This window comes from Mus musculus, chromosome 1 (assembly GCF_000001635.26).
Source record: "Mus musculus strain C57BL/6J chromosome 1, GRCm38.p6 C57BL/6J".
Classification (NCBI taxonomy): domain Eukaryota; kingdom Metazoa; phylum Chordata; class Mammalia; order Rodentia; family Muridae; genus Mus; species Mus musculus.
The window spans coordinates 158,076,167-158,093,997 of record NC_000067.6 but is presented as its reverse complement, the minus strand read 5'-3'; the positions used below and the strand labels follow the sequence as shown (position 1 = coordinate 158,093,997).

Sequence of the window (17,831 nt, the reverse complement as noted above, 5' to 3'; positions counted from 1 at the left end):
CCTGGCTTGCTCAGCTTGCTTTCTTATTGAACCAAGGATTACTAGCCCAGGGATGATACCACCCACAATGGGCCCTCCCACCTTTGATCACTAATTGAGAAAATACCTTACAGTTTGTATCTCATGGATGCATTTCCTCGAGAGGCTCCTTTCTTTGTAATTACTCCAGTTTGTGTCAAGTTGACACACAAAACCAGTCAGTATATATGCTTTAAAATGATAATGATAATCAAATCACATCTGAGACCCTGAGAACCCAGTACTTTAGGGTATCTCAACAGTAGTCCCAGAATAGCTGTCTCTCACTGAGGTGTCTTAGGGTTTTATTTTTGTGAAGAGACACCATAACCAAGGTAACTGTTATAAAGGCAAACATTTCATTGAGGCTGGCTTACAGTTTCCAAGGTTCAGTCCATTATCATCATACTGGGAAACATGGCATCATCATACTGGCAGACTTTGTCCTGGAGGAGTCAAGAGGTCTACATTTCAGTCCAAAAGCAGACAGAAGGAGACTGTCTTCCACAGGCAACCAGGGGGAAGGTCTCTTCCACTCTCTGTGCAGTTAAAGTATAGGATGTCAAAGGCCACCCCCAAAGTGACTCATTTCCTTCAGTAAGGCCACTCCTATTCCAATAAGGTCACACATCCTAATAGTACCACTTCCCATAGGCCAAGCATATTCTAACCACCACAGTGGGGAACTATTGATAAGTAGTTACTCAGTCTACAAGACAGGGTGTATAAGAAATCCCAGCCTGATAATGGAAGCTAGAGAGTTCCTGGGAAGCAAATGATCTCTATTCTCAATGAAAGCTTGAAAGTGACAATTAGATTCTGCTGTTAGTGAAGGAGTTAGCAGTGGTAGATCCACTCAGTCAGCAAGAGGGAGGGGAAAGCCAGCAGAAGAACAGAAAACTCTTCTTTTTGTATCCCTCCCCTTTTTAAATCTGGGCTGCATCAAAAATCAGAGTGGACCTTCCTTAATCCATCAAGGCTATCGTGATACTTCTTCATGTAAGGATCCCTACTCAAGTGATTCTAAACTGTAGCAAGCTGACATTAAAATCAATCATAATAGCAGCTATTTCTTTTTTCCAGCATTAGTAGATGAAGTTGATTCCACCAATTAAAGTAATATCATTTATTTCTGAGTATCTATATGACCTTGGTTGAGCCTTATATCTTCCCTGTGTTTTCATCTCCTCATTGTTTAGAAGATATGGCATGACTAGATTAGATATTAGATTTATTGATCAAAATATCTGGATTCAATTATTGGCTGAGCTAATAACTTGAAGGCCGAGACCCTGTTTAGTTTTGTTCTTGTGTTTTAAAGCAGAAATGTGTTAATTACAAAATTGCCTCTGCATTAGGGATCATGTAGTGAGATGAGAGTTAAAGACTGGAGAAGAAGAAGAAGAAGAAGAAGAAGAAGAAGAAGAAGAAGAAGAAGAAGAAGAAGAAGAAGAAGAAGAAGAAGAAAGAAGAAGGAGGAGGAGGAGGAGGAGGAGGGGGGGGGGAGGAAAAGGGGAGGGGAGGAGAAGGAAGGAAGGAAGGAAGGAAGGGAGGGAGGAAGGAAGGAAGGAAGGAAGGAAGGAAGGAAGGAAGGAAGGAAGGAAGGAAGGAAGGAAGGTATTTGGAAAAGGAAGGACCTTTAACAGAGGAGACCAGTTATTATTGATTCAGATATCCTGAACTCAGGCTTGTCTAGCAAGTGGCCTGTATTTATATATATATATATATATATATATATATATATATATATATTTTATTTACTGCCAATGTCTATCCAACCTGTTGGAAGGAGATGCATGCAGTCCTTACACAGGGTATTGATCAAGGTCAGTGATAAGTAATATTGACTTATGTCAGTGTCAGTGCTAACTAAAACATATGCTGTGTGTCAGTGTCAATTCAACAAACACATCGACCAACAAGAACAATGTCAGTACAGAAAGACTCAATTCTATTGAGAAAAAAATCTAGAGATTTTTTCCTAGAGCTTTGCTAAGATTATCATGAATTGTCCATTGGCAGATGAGGAATGCATAAGTTACATACTACATTGGATGCAGTATTTCTTTGTGTTTTATCTGATTCCCAAGGTAGCCTACATACATTTGGAAAAAATTAGAAAGTTCATTGGGTTAATAACAAGAATTATGAAAGTACTTGAGCCAAGAAAGGAGAGCATAAATATGGTCACTGCTATTCTGAAGTCTAGACCATATCACTATAGTGGTCCCTGGTGTACTATTTGGCATTACTTTTAATTTGCCTCTAGTTGTAATGAGATAACCATGGTTTATAATACAGTAAATGTATAATTAAGTGCAGATGATAGGCTATTCCTGGAAGTGCAATTCAAGACTGTGAGCTGACACCCCATAATGCCATGACTATCTTGAATGCATGTTTATTTGGGAAATAAAGTCCGTAGTTAAATAGCTCACTTATAAACATTCTGTTAACTTTGATGTAGATTGGAAAATTCAGCCATTTAGAATACATTTTATTCATCCATTCATTTGATGAATATGTGTTGGATACCAACTATATGTCAAGGTACATGCTAGACCCTCTGTATATAAGAAGGTATCTATGTGTACCTCATATTCTAGACTAAAGACTGGCGATGAACAGACATATAAAAAGCAAAAGGTGACTATTAAGATGACTTCTATACAAAAGTAAACAAGAAGATGTTATATAGGGAAAGGCTGCATTTCTGGATGGCCAAGTTCCTTATCAGAGTGGCTAAGTCCATCTTGCTGGTGCTACCAATGCAAATGGAATGGGTCAGATTATCTGAAGAAACTGGAGTGAGATGTTTGACTTATTTTGGTGTTGGGAATTGAACTTATGGCTTTCACACACAAGGTAAGTGTTCTACAACTGAACTGTATGCCCTTCTCTCTATTACTTTCTGTTTTAATTTGCAGAAGGGTCTCACTAAGTGTCCCAGCCAGTTGAACCTGCAGTTTTCCTACCTCAGCCTTCAAGTAGCTGAGACTGCAGAACTGCAGCACCAGGCTCTGCCAATGATCAATGGTGCTTTTGAATAAGTACCTTCTCCAGTTGTTGCTTTTCTCATACACAAGGTGAGGTGGTACCTCTTCTACTTATTCATATTACAGTGCAAATGAGAAGCAAATAGTAGGAAATTATAAAGCAGTATGCAAATGTTACTTGTGCTATTATTAAACCAACTCTAAGAAGTTCACACCCTGTTTCATACCCTCAAGATGCCTGTCACGAAGACATTACTTGTTTTCTTCCTTCCAGCTTTCAAAATAAAATGCCCTGATTGTAAACTTTGCCTTCTGGTAAAACACGACCTCTGACATACATTGTGCACAGATTTCCAGCTGAAAGCAAGAAAAACATCTTAAGTGCTCTGCACATTAGGAGTTGGGAGTATGTTCATTAGTTGGTTTGAGGTCTTGGTAGTGACTTCCTTTCAGTGTTCAAGTTACATAAAGAAATAATCAGTAAATAGAAAGATTGCCTCATTATGCAAAGTAAAATACAATCTGCCATCGAAAGGAGAATCATGCGGAGACGCTTGCTGAACAAGACTCTGCCTCCAATTAAGCTCCGATTACAGAGCTGTGTAGTCATTGAAAATCCGTTCTCTGGAATGGCTTGAATTTCAAGGGGCATGGTCAACATGATAATAATAATTATATCATGCTGTTTTCCACGATTTTCCCTCCAAAGTACTCAGAATACCATTCCTATGTGGTCTTGGCCTTTATCCTCAAGCCCAGTGGTATCTATGAGAATAGAGAGTTTTTTCCCTGTTTAATTGGATTTCTAAATACATTTATTGGAGGTGGAGGGGGCAGTAGGGGATTTGACTAAGGAACAATGATAGTAATGAATCCAAGTGACAGCTTGAAGATAAAATCTTTACTGGATTTTGGTATGAGTTAAGCCTTGATGGGTATGTGATGTTACTGAGACCTGTGAAGATGAGAGATAGTGACTCAACCTCTGTACAGCAAGGATGCTAGTGGATTGAAAGGGTCATAAAGACATTGTTGAGAAGAACACTAACTGGGCTGGAGAGATGGCTCAGCCATTACAGGCTACGCTCACAACCGAAAATATAAGAGAAAACACCAGCTAAGCTCCAAACTGTCCACCAGGCATTTCATAAGCTACCATTATGTGTTGGCAACTGCTGCTCCCCAGAGAAGACCAATGATACACTAGTACAGGATTTTATAAAGTTGGAAGTTAAGGTCACACATCATTATTTTTCCCTATAGCAAAGAAAACAAAAATGATACTACTACAAAAATAAGTTTTGACACATTGTTTTCTTGGAGTTGATGACAAGATCTATCAGTAAGATCCAAAGGAAACTCCAATTCCCCAAATCCTCAAAGACAGGGGTCCAACTATCCAGAGATGAGATCAACCTGAACCATAGGAGGATTTCTGGTGGTTAAATAAAAGCCAGCGTGCCTTGGGAACTTGTGCAGCCAGTTCCCATCTGCTAAAAGGAGTCATTTCCCTCCCTTCAAGCAGAAGAGACATATGGCTACCTGTTGTTCCTATATTAACATACCAAAGGGCATGTGGCCTCCAGGCTCTCTCAGAATCCCAGGAACCTTTAATACATTTCCTAGTCTACAGTAGCATACTGGCCCTTCTCACCTCCTCCTCTACCCTAAACTCCCTCCAGCATCTGGCCTTCTCTCCCTCCAGCTAGTCTCACTATTCCCTCCCTTCCCACTATGCTTTCTCTGCCCTTTATCCCTGTTGTTTTCCCTCTCTCACAGAAAACCCTGGTCATGTCCAGCCTACTGGCCATGTGCAATCTACTCTTTTTCCTCCCTTCTAAGTCCTCCAAATGCCTCTGGTTATTTACCTCCACTCATAGCTACAGGATAGCCATACCACAGAGCAGTTATGTCAACAGTTCCTTTACTGTACCCACCTTGCACACATGACGTGCTGAAACCCGTGAACACAGGGTTTCTTGACTTTACAGATGTTGTAATGTAAGGCAATGTGTTTAGGATCATTGAAATAAAATGTAGCGGTTGATTGATTTCCTGCAATTCACCCATCCCTGAAAAGACACAGTGGAGGCAAGGAAATATGCTGCTCATTTCATAATATAGTTTGACAGTGCTCTCTGTGAGGCAAGAACAGAAAACCAGGCTTGACAGAGGATAAAACCGAAACCTGAAAAATCATGTGGGGTACAGGTAGTGGATATAATATAAGGACCGCCTTACTAAATCCTGGGAATTCAGAATTAGTAGAAGTCCCTATATGCTTAGAGGGAGAATTTTCAGAATCAACGAAAAAGGATGTTATTTAACACAGCAGGTAGTCCACATAAGGGACTCATTATTCTACGAGCTAGCACAGACTAAAAAAAAAATAATTTGGCTCAGAAAGGATCTTAGATAAATTCATGGATGGTAGGACAGCAATGGAGCCCATCCTCCCTGCACTTAAATACTCTTATTAAATCATCACACATAGGCCTTTCCCTTCTGTGCTAAATAATAGCGCTTCCTCTAGCTTTTCCTAACATTCCTCATTTTCTAATCCTTCATCTTAGCTGTCCTCCTTTGAGTAACTAATTCCTGTTTTCTTCCCCTTAACGAGTCCCTGAAATATTGTCATAGAAAGTTCAAATGTAATCAAATCCCAAGGCACTCTCAGATTTTGAAGTTCACTGAGGGTAGAGATATATTTTATCTTTGAAGTATCACGGGGGCCCAGTATAGATCCTGGGATAAGTATCCATTAAACTGACAAGCGACTGGCTGAATGAACCAATAGATGAATTTGTGTAATCTCAGCTTGCTGGCATTCTTACTGGAAATTGGATTGCCTAGGTCTATTTTAAAAGAAAAGGCTACTTACTATTTGAAAATTCCATATGTGTATATAATATACCTTGATCAGATCCATTCCCAAATCCCTGCTTCCAACCCCTCCCCAATAATTAACCAAAACATATTCTTCTTAGCTTCATGTCCTTCATTTTTAAAATCTATAACCTCCATGATTTCCCTGAGCCTTCAGATAGATGCCCCACCTACAGCGTAGCAACACAGTTACTTATCTTCAGCACTTTGAACAGTTAGGAGTCTCCACACAAACTACTACCTGTTGGCAATCAGGCAACCTCCACAGTCAGCCCTGCCTGTTGACAAGGGGACCATCAGGCAACCCCTAAGACCAGTCTTGTCTGGCGACAATGGGGCTATTAGACAACCCAGTCACAACAATACACCATCATTACCTCTGTCACATGACCTACACATGGGCCATGGGCCCTATAAAGATCCAAGTTCCCCTCCCCCTTTTTCTTTCTCCCTTGGAAGCAGCCACTCCTTTAATAAACCTCCCATGTGAGACCTGCCACATGCCATGGTTTTGTCAGAACCCGACGCCTACTTTCATCAATACTCAATTCAGAAAGAAGCATCCCTAACCAAACTGAGAGCGGTACAGTTCTATGGTTGGAAGTATCAACATTTAGAAGGCAGGTTAACTACATGATCATTTAGCAAAATAACAATAGTAGTTTACCTCTAGGGACTACGATCTCCCAGACCACAGGTATGAAATCCATCCGATAAAGAGCAGGCTGGGTGGGTTTTTGTTTGTTTGTTTGTTTAATGTGTCTGTTCCCCAGGAAGATTTTCTTTATGTGCTATGTTCAATACTGCAGCTGTCTGTGAGGCACAGCAGATATTCCAACCTCCTAGAAACAAGGCACGTGAATTATTTGCACACCCCTTCTGTAGTAGTTTGAATATGCTTGGCCCAGGCACTATTAGGAAGTGTGGCCTTGTTGGAGTAGGTGTGTCACTATGGTAGTAGGCTTTGAGACTTTCCCAGTTGCCTAGAAGAACAAGTCCTATCCTGTTTGCCTTCAGAATAAGATGTAGAATCCTCGGCTCCTCCTTCAGAGCCATGCCTGCCTGGATCTTGCCATGCTTCCTGTCTTAATGATAATGGACCAAAACTCAGAACCAGTAAGCCAGCCACAGTTAAATGTCCTTTATAAGAGTTGCCTTGGCGTGCTATTCATGTTTGTGGTTTATAGAAACCCAGAAGCTGGTTAAGGATAAGAATTGTTCCATAAAAACACAGAGATGGGGATACTGCTAGGGGTTTTCTGAGGTGGAGGGGGTTTTAAAAAATCTCTCAGAAACGATGGCTTCAAAAGGAGGTTGGGGAGATAGCAAAATCATTTTGTGCCACATAAACATGAGAATCTGAGTTCAGATCTCCAGGACCCACATCAAAAGCCAAGTAAGTACTTGTAATCTCAGTGCTGGCTGGGGAACAGGAAACAGAATGAGGTTTAGGGCTCATTGGTCAGCCAGGCCAGTCAATCAGTGATTTTCAGACTCAATGAGACCCTGTTAAAAAAAATAGAGTGATGATCAGGTTAAAGGAGACGTGATTTCAAAACTTTGGCCTTCTCATGTATACATAGTCATATATACATATGTACAGACAGACAGACAGACAGACAGACAGACAGACACACACACACACACACACACACACTCAAACACACACAGAAACAGGCTTACATGATTTCCTTTGCCTTTACCCAAAGTAGAGAAAGAGTCCACTCTTACTCAAAGGCATGGAGCATATATGGACACTCTCAATTAACCAGACCAATCTGACAGTGGCCTTAGTGACCAGGACTAAAATCATCCAGCAAATCTGACACTGTGCCAGCAGAACCTGAGAGAAACCTGAAAAGCTTCTCAGTGACATCATTTAAAAAGCAGAGATGAAGAACTGGAAGAGGGGATGCCTCTTTGAACTCAAGGATCAGCAGTCTTCATTCCTGCTGATGGGGAAATGCTAAGGAAAAACAATTATTCATCTATATATGTCTATTTCATTATAGCAGATTGCGACATCTGTTGAGGAAAGTTTTGAAACCTCACTCTGACAACAAAAGCTCCTTTATGAATGCTCGTCTTTTCCTCAGTGACCTGAGTTAGCACTCATTGTTGCATTCTTTATATACTGTATTTATGGAAATGACACCATGTGAGAATGGAATGCTTTATGGCGGGTAATCTGTGTCTTATTACACAGGATTTATGGGACTAGAGAGGCAGTGCTTATCAATAGCCCTGCACCTGATGCCAACATTTTGCGCATCTTCCTTTCTTCCTTTTGAAGGAGTTAAGGATTCATTTTAACCTTGTATTATTTATTGATTTTTCTTTCCTTTTTCAACATTTGTGAGTCATCTAAAATATGGGGGAATGCTACTTAAACACATCTTCTGTTGTGTGCACATGGATTGGCGTGTATTTGTCTCTGTGTATCCCTGTGTACTTGGGTCTATACATGTGCTTGCATATCATATATCAGCATGGTTATGACCATGTGGACCCACTCAAGGTACAAATCCTGGGGCTTAGTTAAAAAGGGAAATACTATTGCGTCTAAACACTTAGCCTATCCATCGTGGGTCCTAAGCAGGTTTGCATACCATAGAAAGTGAACAGGGAGCATTTGTAGCCTGCTCTGTGTGCTTGCCACATTGGTAGCTTTCTAAAACCTTCCCACCATTTATTTACAGACATTTTACCACCTCTATGCCTCGCTGAACGTCACTTGGTGACCCTGAAATTAAGGAAAATAGGTTGGAGGTGGCTGGGGTTCAGTCTAGTGGATCAGAACGTGGAACTATCAAAACCTCTATCTTCATATGACACCCATCACGTTTAGGATGGAGGAGGAATATTGAGATCCTAGGGTGCGCAGGCTCTCCCTCCCCCCCCCCCCCCCCCGTGGTCTCTGTGAGGGCAAAACAAGCCTCCCATTGTATACAAATTACTGGTCGACTGTCTCAGAGGGTTTCCATATTTATAATGGTAGTACTATGACATGGCGTTTATTAGTTCTTTATCATCATTTCTTTGATAGATTAAAAGAACAAAAAATAAACAAAACAAAACAAAACAAAACAAAAACCTCTGAAATTCAGACACATTGAATACCTGTTCTGAGATCAAGCATGGTGCACAGTGGTAATGTGTGAGTTCTGTCCAAGTCAAATGCAGCTTTTAAGTAAAGACAAGGAGGATAAAAATGCACAAATCCTAACAGGATGGCTGCCTCTTGGTCGCTAGGCATTAAGGAGGTCACTGATCCTTAGTTACCTCATGCATTGAATCACTAATAAGAGAGGTTTCTACCTCATATGAGTGTATAAACTGATTGAATTCAGCAATGAGCCTAAAAACGATGCCTAGTGCATACTAAATTTATAATAATAGTTAATTAATATCTTCCCCTTACATCTTACATTATTATTCTCAAAAATAACCACCAAAAATTTGACACCATCCCAGAGACCATGGTTCACTTTTGGTAAAGTATATAAAATTTATAGATTACCAAGAAGAAGTTGAAGGGCAATTTTCCTGTGATAAATCAGCTTAAAAGAGGGATTTTATGAGCAAAACAGTTTAATAAAAAGGAAATTGAAAACTCACCAAATCAATTATCACCTAGGGCAATAAAAATTAAAGAAATATCTTTAATTCCACTTGTAAGCTTCTAAATACCAAAGGTTACTGGCATGTAGCCTTCTTTGCATACCTTTAAAAAATTAACTACCCGTGGTGGTGCTTCATGCTCTGCCATGATCCCATCACTTCTCTGCACTTTCATAAGATCTTCTTCTGCCACTGTAGCTCATGGATCACTTTAACCTTAAATGCTGGCACCTCCAAGGGACCATTTTAGCAAGTTCCTAGGGAAAAAGAGGCTAAAGCAAATATTTTTCAAATTTGGTCCCCGTATCAGTTAGATTTTGCTCTATAACCAAATACCTTAAAACCCAAGCGTTTAGAACATATCCATTTATTTCACTTATCTTTTGTTTTTCTGATTATTCTTTTAGCCTAGGCTAGCACAGGATCAGCTAACCTTAGCTAGAATTGCCACCCTGTATTCAAATGTGTGGCTTATCAACCTCCCTCCACTTTCTCAATGCCCAAGAGACACAAAATAGAGTTAGCAGATTGAACAATAGGCAGAGACATAAGCATTCTACTTTGGGGGGCAGGGGAGGAATCCCTGTGTGGTCTAGAGCTCCAATTAACTTACTCTCCCACCACTTCATTAGCATCCCTTACCTCTAAGGCTGACAGCACATTCTGCCCCCTGGTCAGATAGCCCAGATCCCAATCTTTCCCAAAGTGCCCTGCCAAGTAAATCACCATGTCTCTCCAATATCACATTCCTTTTAAAATTCCATTTTTGTGGGTCCCGGGAAGAAGAGAGTCTTCCCCTCTTGATGAAAAGAACTGAAAAGCCACATTGCAAGAGTGTGGATACTGAGAGGGGAAGAAATTGTGGCTATTTTGTGATCAAGCACAGGTCACAGTCTATGGATCTGAAAGTGTGCCATGCCACCCACATTCAACCAGGTAGCATACAAATGTTGCTATGTTAAAGGGAACAAGGCAACTCTTTCTAACACTCTTTTTTTTTAATCCTATTTAAAAATTGTTCCTGGATGTCAGTAATTCTCAACCTAAAATAACTGCCTTAGCCTCCGTCAAACAGCCTTTAAGCTCTTTAGAATGCATTCATCACCCAGCAGTGAGGTGACAGACGTACTCCTAAGAGGAAATCCCAAGACCAAAATATCATCTGTCACTTCCGACAGGAGATGACATGTGTTCTGGGGGCAGGGGGTGGGGCAGGAGCTGCAGCAGACCCTGTAGAAAAGACTACTTACAGTTAGGGTCACCACTCACTGTGTACTGCCACTGATACATGGTGAGACATCCTGGGCCTTGCAGATGAGGTGGGCAACAGGGAAAGGCTGATGTAATGAGCTTAGCTACTTAGAGGAGCTAACAGGCAGAGTGAGTGTGATTGATGGTGTTCAAGGTCCTCTAACAAATGGAGTTGAGAATGATGCTCAATGTCCCTCCCCAAACCTGAAAGCTGTTGAGCCATTAGCAAATAGCTACACTCCCAGTTGGGGACAGGAAAGGTTAAGAAGCAGCAGCAAGGGACCAAACCCAAATGATATATGCTTTTCAGCTTCTGAGAGAAGCATTCTGACTTGTCATCCTAGTATTCCCCAGACCTGGGCACAGAGATTTTTGTGCTCTCGATTTCTGCAGATTCTATTAGCTCTACTGCCCCTCCATCCCTCCCTCCCAACGGCCAGGCCATCACCTCAGCTCACGCCCTTTTGCTGTTGCTCAGACTCTAACTGAGCTTCCTGTCTCCAGGCTTCACTCTTTCCTGTCAATCCTGTTCGGTTTGTAAATTGCAGTCCCAGCGATGTCACTATCACAGAGCTGTCAGAACCAAGGTCACAGATTTTGGCGATACCCTTCCCTATTTCTCTCTAGACATTCCAGGCCTCCCCACACACCTTTGGAACAGTTATTAGAAACCACTTGTGGTTCTTTGAAATGTGACAAGCTGTTTTAGGCATCCAAGTCTTGTACACTTTGTTCCTTCTTCCAGGAAAATACTGTCTCCACCCCCATGTCATCTAAGACTTGTTCATCTTTTTATATTCAGCTCAAGCATCACCTCTTCCAAGAAACCTTTTTTGAGCTTCCTAATCCAATATAGATGTTCCTCCCTGTGCTCCCATCGAGCCTTGCTATCCTATTCATTGCTTTGCCACATGGTGCTGAAATGGGTACTCTGAAGCCAGTATTTGCTATAGTTCCATAAGGATGCTTTTTATTCAGCACTATGTTAAACACAAAGCAAAAGCTGGCTAATAGACAGATGGATAGATAAATAGGAGCAATTGTCTGCACTTGACTCCCCTTCTATACTGTAGTCCAGAGCTCTCTCTGGGAATACACAAGGTGATTAATTTATTGTCATCTTCAATTAATAAAACTCTCTATTTCTTAGGTTCATCTGCTACATTCTGTCTTCAAGTTAGACACATGACCAGATCTGCCCTGGACAAGTGACTTCCCTCAAATTGTCCCTTCCATTATTCCCTTTTAAACTCTCATTTTTTCCAAAACCTCAAAGGAGGGAAAATTTGATATACAGTAACTTTAAAATGAAGGGAGATTTGGCTATCAGTGATAAGCCCTACTAATTATATAATGGCACAGTATAAGAAACTCCTACACCCATTGTCTCTATCTAATACCCACTGTGAGATAAGCTACAAAGGCACTTTCATCTCCTTGTATACCTGACAATACTTCAGCTCATGTAAGTCCTTCAATTTTACTGGAATGATAGAAGTAATAAAAAGTAAAATGTCAGCTCAGATTATATTTTAAATTTTTTTCCATTTCAATTTTCAAAAAGATTTTGCTTAGATGGAAAAGACAAACCTTAAATGTAAGAAGAAAGCTGACCAAGTCTGGTGAGAAGTAACAGAGGGTAGATTCCAGTTCCCTAATCACACATCTAGTGAGAATTACTCTAACAAGCAGTGATCATGAAGTGAGAGAGATTGGCAATTCTTTGCATAAGGATGCCAATAAGGGTTTTTATTCACTCATGTCCTGAGCTCCATGATCTGCTCATCAAAAGCAAATTTTATCCACAATCAGGCCTCACTCAGTACTGTGCCCAAGTTCCTGACAAGGTAGCCTGCCCTACAAATCTGTTCGAAGGTCAACTTGCTTCCAGGACATGTGTATGTACAAGTCTAGCTACAGGATAAAGAAGGGACTAAAAAAAAACAAAGAGTGAAGAACAGAAAGGAGTAACTAAAAAATTCTTAAGAAAAGAAGTTCTAAGATGGGCATGGTGGAGTATGCCTTTAATCCCAGCATTTGGGAGGTGGAGGCAATTCTCTTAAGTTTGATGTAAGCTTGGTCTACACAGTGAGTCCCAGGACAGACAAGGCTACACAGAGAAACACTGACTGAAAAGCAAAGAAAGAAAGAGTAAAGGGAAAAGGAGGAGGAAGAAGGGAGAAGGGGAGGAAGGAGGAGAAGGAGAAGAATGAGGAGGAGGTAGAGGAGAAGGAGAAAGAGGAGGAGGAGGGGGAGGAGGAGGAGAAGGAGAAGAGGAGGAAGAAGAGGAGGAAGAAGAGGAGGAGGAGAAAGAGGAGGAGAAAGAGGAGGAGGAGGGAGAGGAGGAGGAGAAGGAGAAAGATGAGGAGGAGGAGGAGGGAGAAGAAGAGGAGGAGGAGGAGGAGGAGGAGGAAGAAGAAGAAAATGAAGAAGAAGAAGAAGAAGAAGAAGAAGAAGAAGAGGAGGAGGAGGAGGAGGAGGAGGAGGAGGAGGAGGAGGAGGAGGAGGAGGAGGAGGAGGAGGAGGAGGAGGAGGAGGAGTAGTTATGCAAGCTTATAGCCAGTATATGTATGATTCTGACTGTATATACCTGAATTTTATTTACACCTAAAGGCACCTTGCTGCTTCACTCTAATTATTGGAATAATTGCAGCTGATCTCACAAGCACAACTGATATTAATTACCTTCCTGCTCTACAATTCTTTCAAGATTCCCTTCAGTCTCAGGCTGTTTCTGTCCTGTGGTGCACTGGTGCTGTGACATGGATTCTCATCCTTCAGTGATTTAAGTTCCTGGATACATGCTCTACAGACTGCCCTCTGTACCTTTCCATTTGCCATCATAACTAGACAACAGGAGGAGGAGAAACAGTCAGATTACCTGGGTGACTATTTCAACTTTTGGATAAGAACAATGGAAAGAACTTCCTGTTAGGTAAATGTCCACTAATACTACCAAGATCTTACTTCTCTTTGTTTGCTGATAAACACAAGGGATTCAATATCTTCAGATGGTAGCCATACTTTATAGTTCAGCAGGACTCTTTCTGGATCACTTGATGAAAGTCTGGCCCTTCTAGTGACAAAGCTCTCCAAACATACAGATCCTAGAATGATGACAAATGGTGTGATCCTCCTTTTCCTGTTTGATCCCCAGATTCACATATCTTACTAATAGTGAATAGAATACCATATAAAGGTCTTGATTGGTATACATTGGGTCTCTTGCTGTAATATGATGATATACAAGATCTATACCAATAGATTGATTGTTATAAAGCCTCTGACAGTGCTGTTTGCTCAGGCTCTAAAGGTGAGAAAGGGAAATCTATTCTTGTCTGAATGACTCACCCCTTCTAGAATGGGATGAATTTAGTATAGTCCATTTTTTCCCATTTGTTTGTGTGTGTGTGTGGGGGGGGGTTCTTACAATGTGGTGCTAAGCATCGATTTCTTTATAAGTAGCTTCTGATATAAGTAACTATATCAGTGTTGGAAAATGAAGACCATGTTTAAACTCATGCCCATGCTCAGTTGTTCTCTACAATCGTGAGTTCATTATGGTACCATTAGGTTAGCACTGCATTCACCAATGGAAGCAAGTTCTTGACATCAAGTACCAAGTTATTCTTGCTTGTTAGTTATTTAGAATCGATTCTATGATGAGTGTACTTTGTTAAGTATTAACATCATTTGATCTTTTAGAAATTCTTCAAATTTTCCATCCACTCTTATATAGTCACCCATATACCTCAACTCCAGTCACTTGGTTTCTATCTTCAACTTTTTTTTAACTTAGATGTTTAAAAATCCTGCAGGCAATTATTTCCTATAAATTCAAAAAGATCTGCCTTGTGACACTTTTCTCTTAACAGCTAGTTTATGATTATGTTTGGCATGAATTCTATTTATTAAGAAGATTTTTCTTGGCAGTCCTAGGTTTACCCATGAGTGACCATGATATCCATTTTCAGCATATATCCACACAAAGAGCAGATCTGCTATTAAACCAAATTTGATTGCTTTAGTTTCACATATGCTAAATGGAAGGTTATCTCCAAGACTGTATATAGGAACAGAGAAATGGCATTGATTCTACAGATGTAGGTTCTTGTACAAATTGTTTACACATGCCTTTTATCCTTCAGTTACTTGGTAACATATTAGTCTACCCAACCTTAACAAGTTTGTGGACCTAATTAAATCAACATTACAATGATGTCTAGACAGATGATACTTTTAGGGATTATTTCTATAGTTCATTACTAGAGAAGTTTCTCTGACTGTGTAGAGCACCAAAAATACCTTGGTGTGACTCTAACTAAGCAAGTAAAGGATCTGTATGAAAAGAACTTCAAGTCTCTGAAGAAAGAAATCGAAAAGATCTCAGAAGATGGAAAGATCTCCCATGCTCATGGATTGATAGGATTAATATAGTAAAAATGGCTATCTTGCTGAAAGCAATCTACAGATTCAATGCAATCCCCATCAAAATTCCAACTTAATTCTTCACAGAGTTAGAAAGGGCAATTTGCAAATTCATCTGGAATAACAAAAACCTAGGATAGCAAAAACTATTCTCAACAATAAGAGAACCTCTGATGGAATCACCATGCCTAACCTCAAGTTGTACTACAGAGAAATTGTGATAAAAACTGCATGGCACTTGTACAGTGACAGACAGGTAGATCAATGGAATAGAATTGAAGACCCAGAAATGAACTCACACATCTGTGGTCACTTGATCACAAAGGAGCTAACACAATCCAGTGGAAAAAAGACAGCATTTTTAATAAATGGTGCTGGCTCAATTGGCAGTTAGCATGTAGAAGAATGTGAATTGATCCATTATTATCTCCTTGTACAAAGCTCAAGTCTAAGTGGATCAAAGAACTCCACATAAAACCAGAGACACTGAAACTTATAGAGGAAAAAGGGGGGAAGAACCTCGAACACATGGGCACAGGGGAAAACGTCCTGAACAACAACAACAACAACAACAACAACAACAACAACAACAACAAAAAAAAAAACCCAAAACCACCAATGGCTTGTGTTGTAAGATCAAGAATTAACAGCCAGGCGTGGTGGTGCATGCCTTTAATCCCAGCACTCAGGAGGCAGAGGCAGGCATGTTTCTGAGTTCAAGTCCAGCCTGATCTACAAAGCTAGTTCCAGGACAGCCAAAGCAATGCAGAGAAACCCTGTCTCAAAAAAACAAAAAACAACAACGAAACAAAACAAAACAAAACAAAAAAACCAACAAAAAACTTAACAAATGGGACCTCATAAAAGTGCAAAGCTTCTGTAAGGCAAAAGACACCATCAATAAGACAAAAAGGCCACCAACAGATTGGGAAAAGATCTCTACCAATCCTAAATCTGATAGGGGGATAATATCCAATATATATAAAGAACTCAAGAAGTTAGACTCCAGAAAACCAAATAACCCTATTAAAAAATGGGGTTCAGAGGAAAACAAAGAATTCTCAACTGAGGAATACTGACTGGCTGAGAAGCACCTTAAAAAGTGTTCAACATCTTTAATCATCAGGGAAATGCAAATCAAAACAACCCTGAGATTCCACCTCACACCAGTCAGAACGGCTAAGATCAAAACTCAGGTGACAGCAGATGCTGGCAAGGATGTGAAGAAAGAGGAACACTCCTCCATTGCTGGTGGGATTGTAAGCTGGTGCAACCACTCTGGAAATCAGTCTGGCAGTTCCTCAGAAAATTGGACATAGTACTACTGGAAGATCCAGCGATAGATACCACTCCTAGCCATATATCCAGAAGATGCTCCAACATGTAATAAGGACACATGCTCCACTATGTTCATAGCAGCCTTATTTATAATAGCCAGAAGCTGAAAAGAACTCAGATGTCCCTCAACAGAGGAATGGGTACAGAAAATATGGTATATTTACACAATGGAGTACTACTCAGCTATTAAAAACAATGAATTTATGAAATTCTTAGACAAATTGATTATCTGGAGGATATAATCCTAAGTGAGGTAATCCAATCACAAAAGAACACACATGATATGCACTCACTGATGAGTAGATATTAGCCCAGAAGCTCAGAGTGCCCAAGATACAATTTGCAAAACACATGAAATTCAAGAAGGAAGACCAAAGTGTGGATACTTTGATCCTTCTTACAAGGGGGAACAAAATACCTATGGAAGGAGTTACAAAGACAAAGTTCAGAGCAGAGACTGAAGAAATGACCATCTAGAAACTGCCCCACCTGAGGATCCATTCCATAAACAAACCACCAAAACCAGACACTATTGTGGATGCCAAGAAGAGCTTGCTGACAGCAGCCTGATATAGCTATCTCCTGACAGGCTCTGCCTATGCTTGACAAATACAGAAATGGATGCTCCCAGCCATCCATTGGATGGAGCACAGGGTCCCCAATGAAAGAACTAGAGAAAGTATCCAAGGAGCTAAAGGGGTTTGCAGCCCCCTGGGAGGAACAACAATATGAACTAACCAGTACCCCTAGAGCTCCCTGGGACTAAACCACCAATCAAAGAAAACACATGGTAGGACTCATGGCTCCAGCTGCATATATAGCAGAAGATTGGCCTGGTTGGTCATCAATGGGAGGAGAGGCCCTCGGTCCTGAGAAGGCTCTATGCCCCATTATAGGAGAATGCCAGGGCCAGGAATCAGGAGTGGGAGGGTTGATGAGCAGGGGGAAGGAGAAAGGGATAGGGGATTTTTGGAGGGGAAACTAGGAAAGGGGATAACATTTGAAACGTAAATAAAGAAAACATCTAATAAAAAAAAGAAATTAAAAAAAACAAACATGAGGTCTAGATGCTTGGTCAACTGGGGATGTTATCATTTTCGATGTTGCTTCAGAAACTTGGCTTTGCTCCAGGTACCTTGTCACTCTCCTGGTGGCACTTGTCATAGACCTCAGAGGTACCCATCTCCCAACCTCTACATTCTTGCACAAATCAGACTATCAGAGGCTGTGGCAAGGCATCTAAGAAAATCAGCTTAAAGAAGGAGAGGAATCTTTTGGCTCACAGTTCAAGAG

General features: G+C 40.7%; 1 pseudogene; it reads left to right on the top strand.

Moving 5' to 3' along the window:
- Window positions 1-14,999: 14,999 nt before the first annotated feature.
- On the top strand, window positions 15,000-15,109 carry Gm51855 (annotated as a pseudogene).
- The last annotated feature ends 2,722 nt before the right edge of the window (window positions 15,110-17,831 follow it).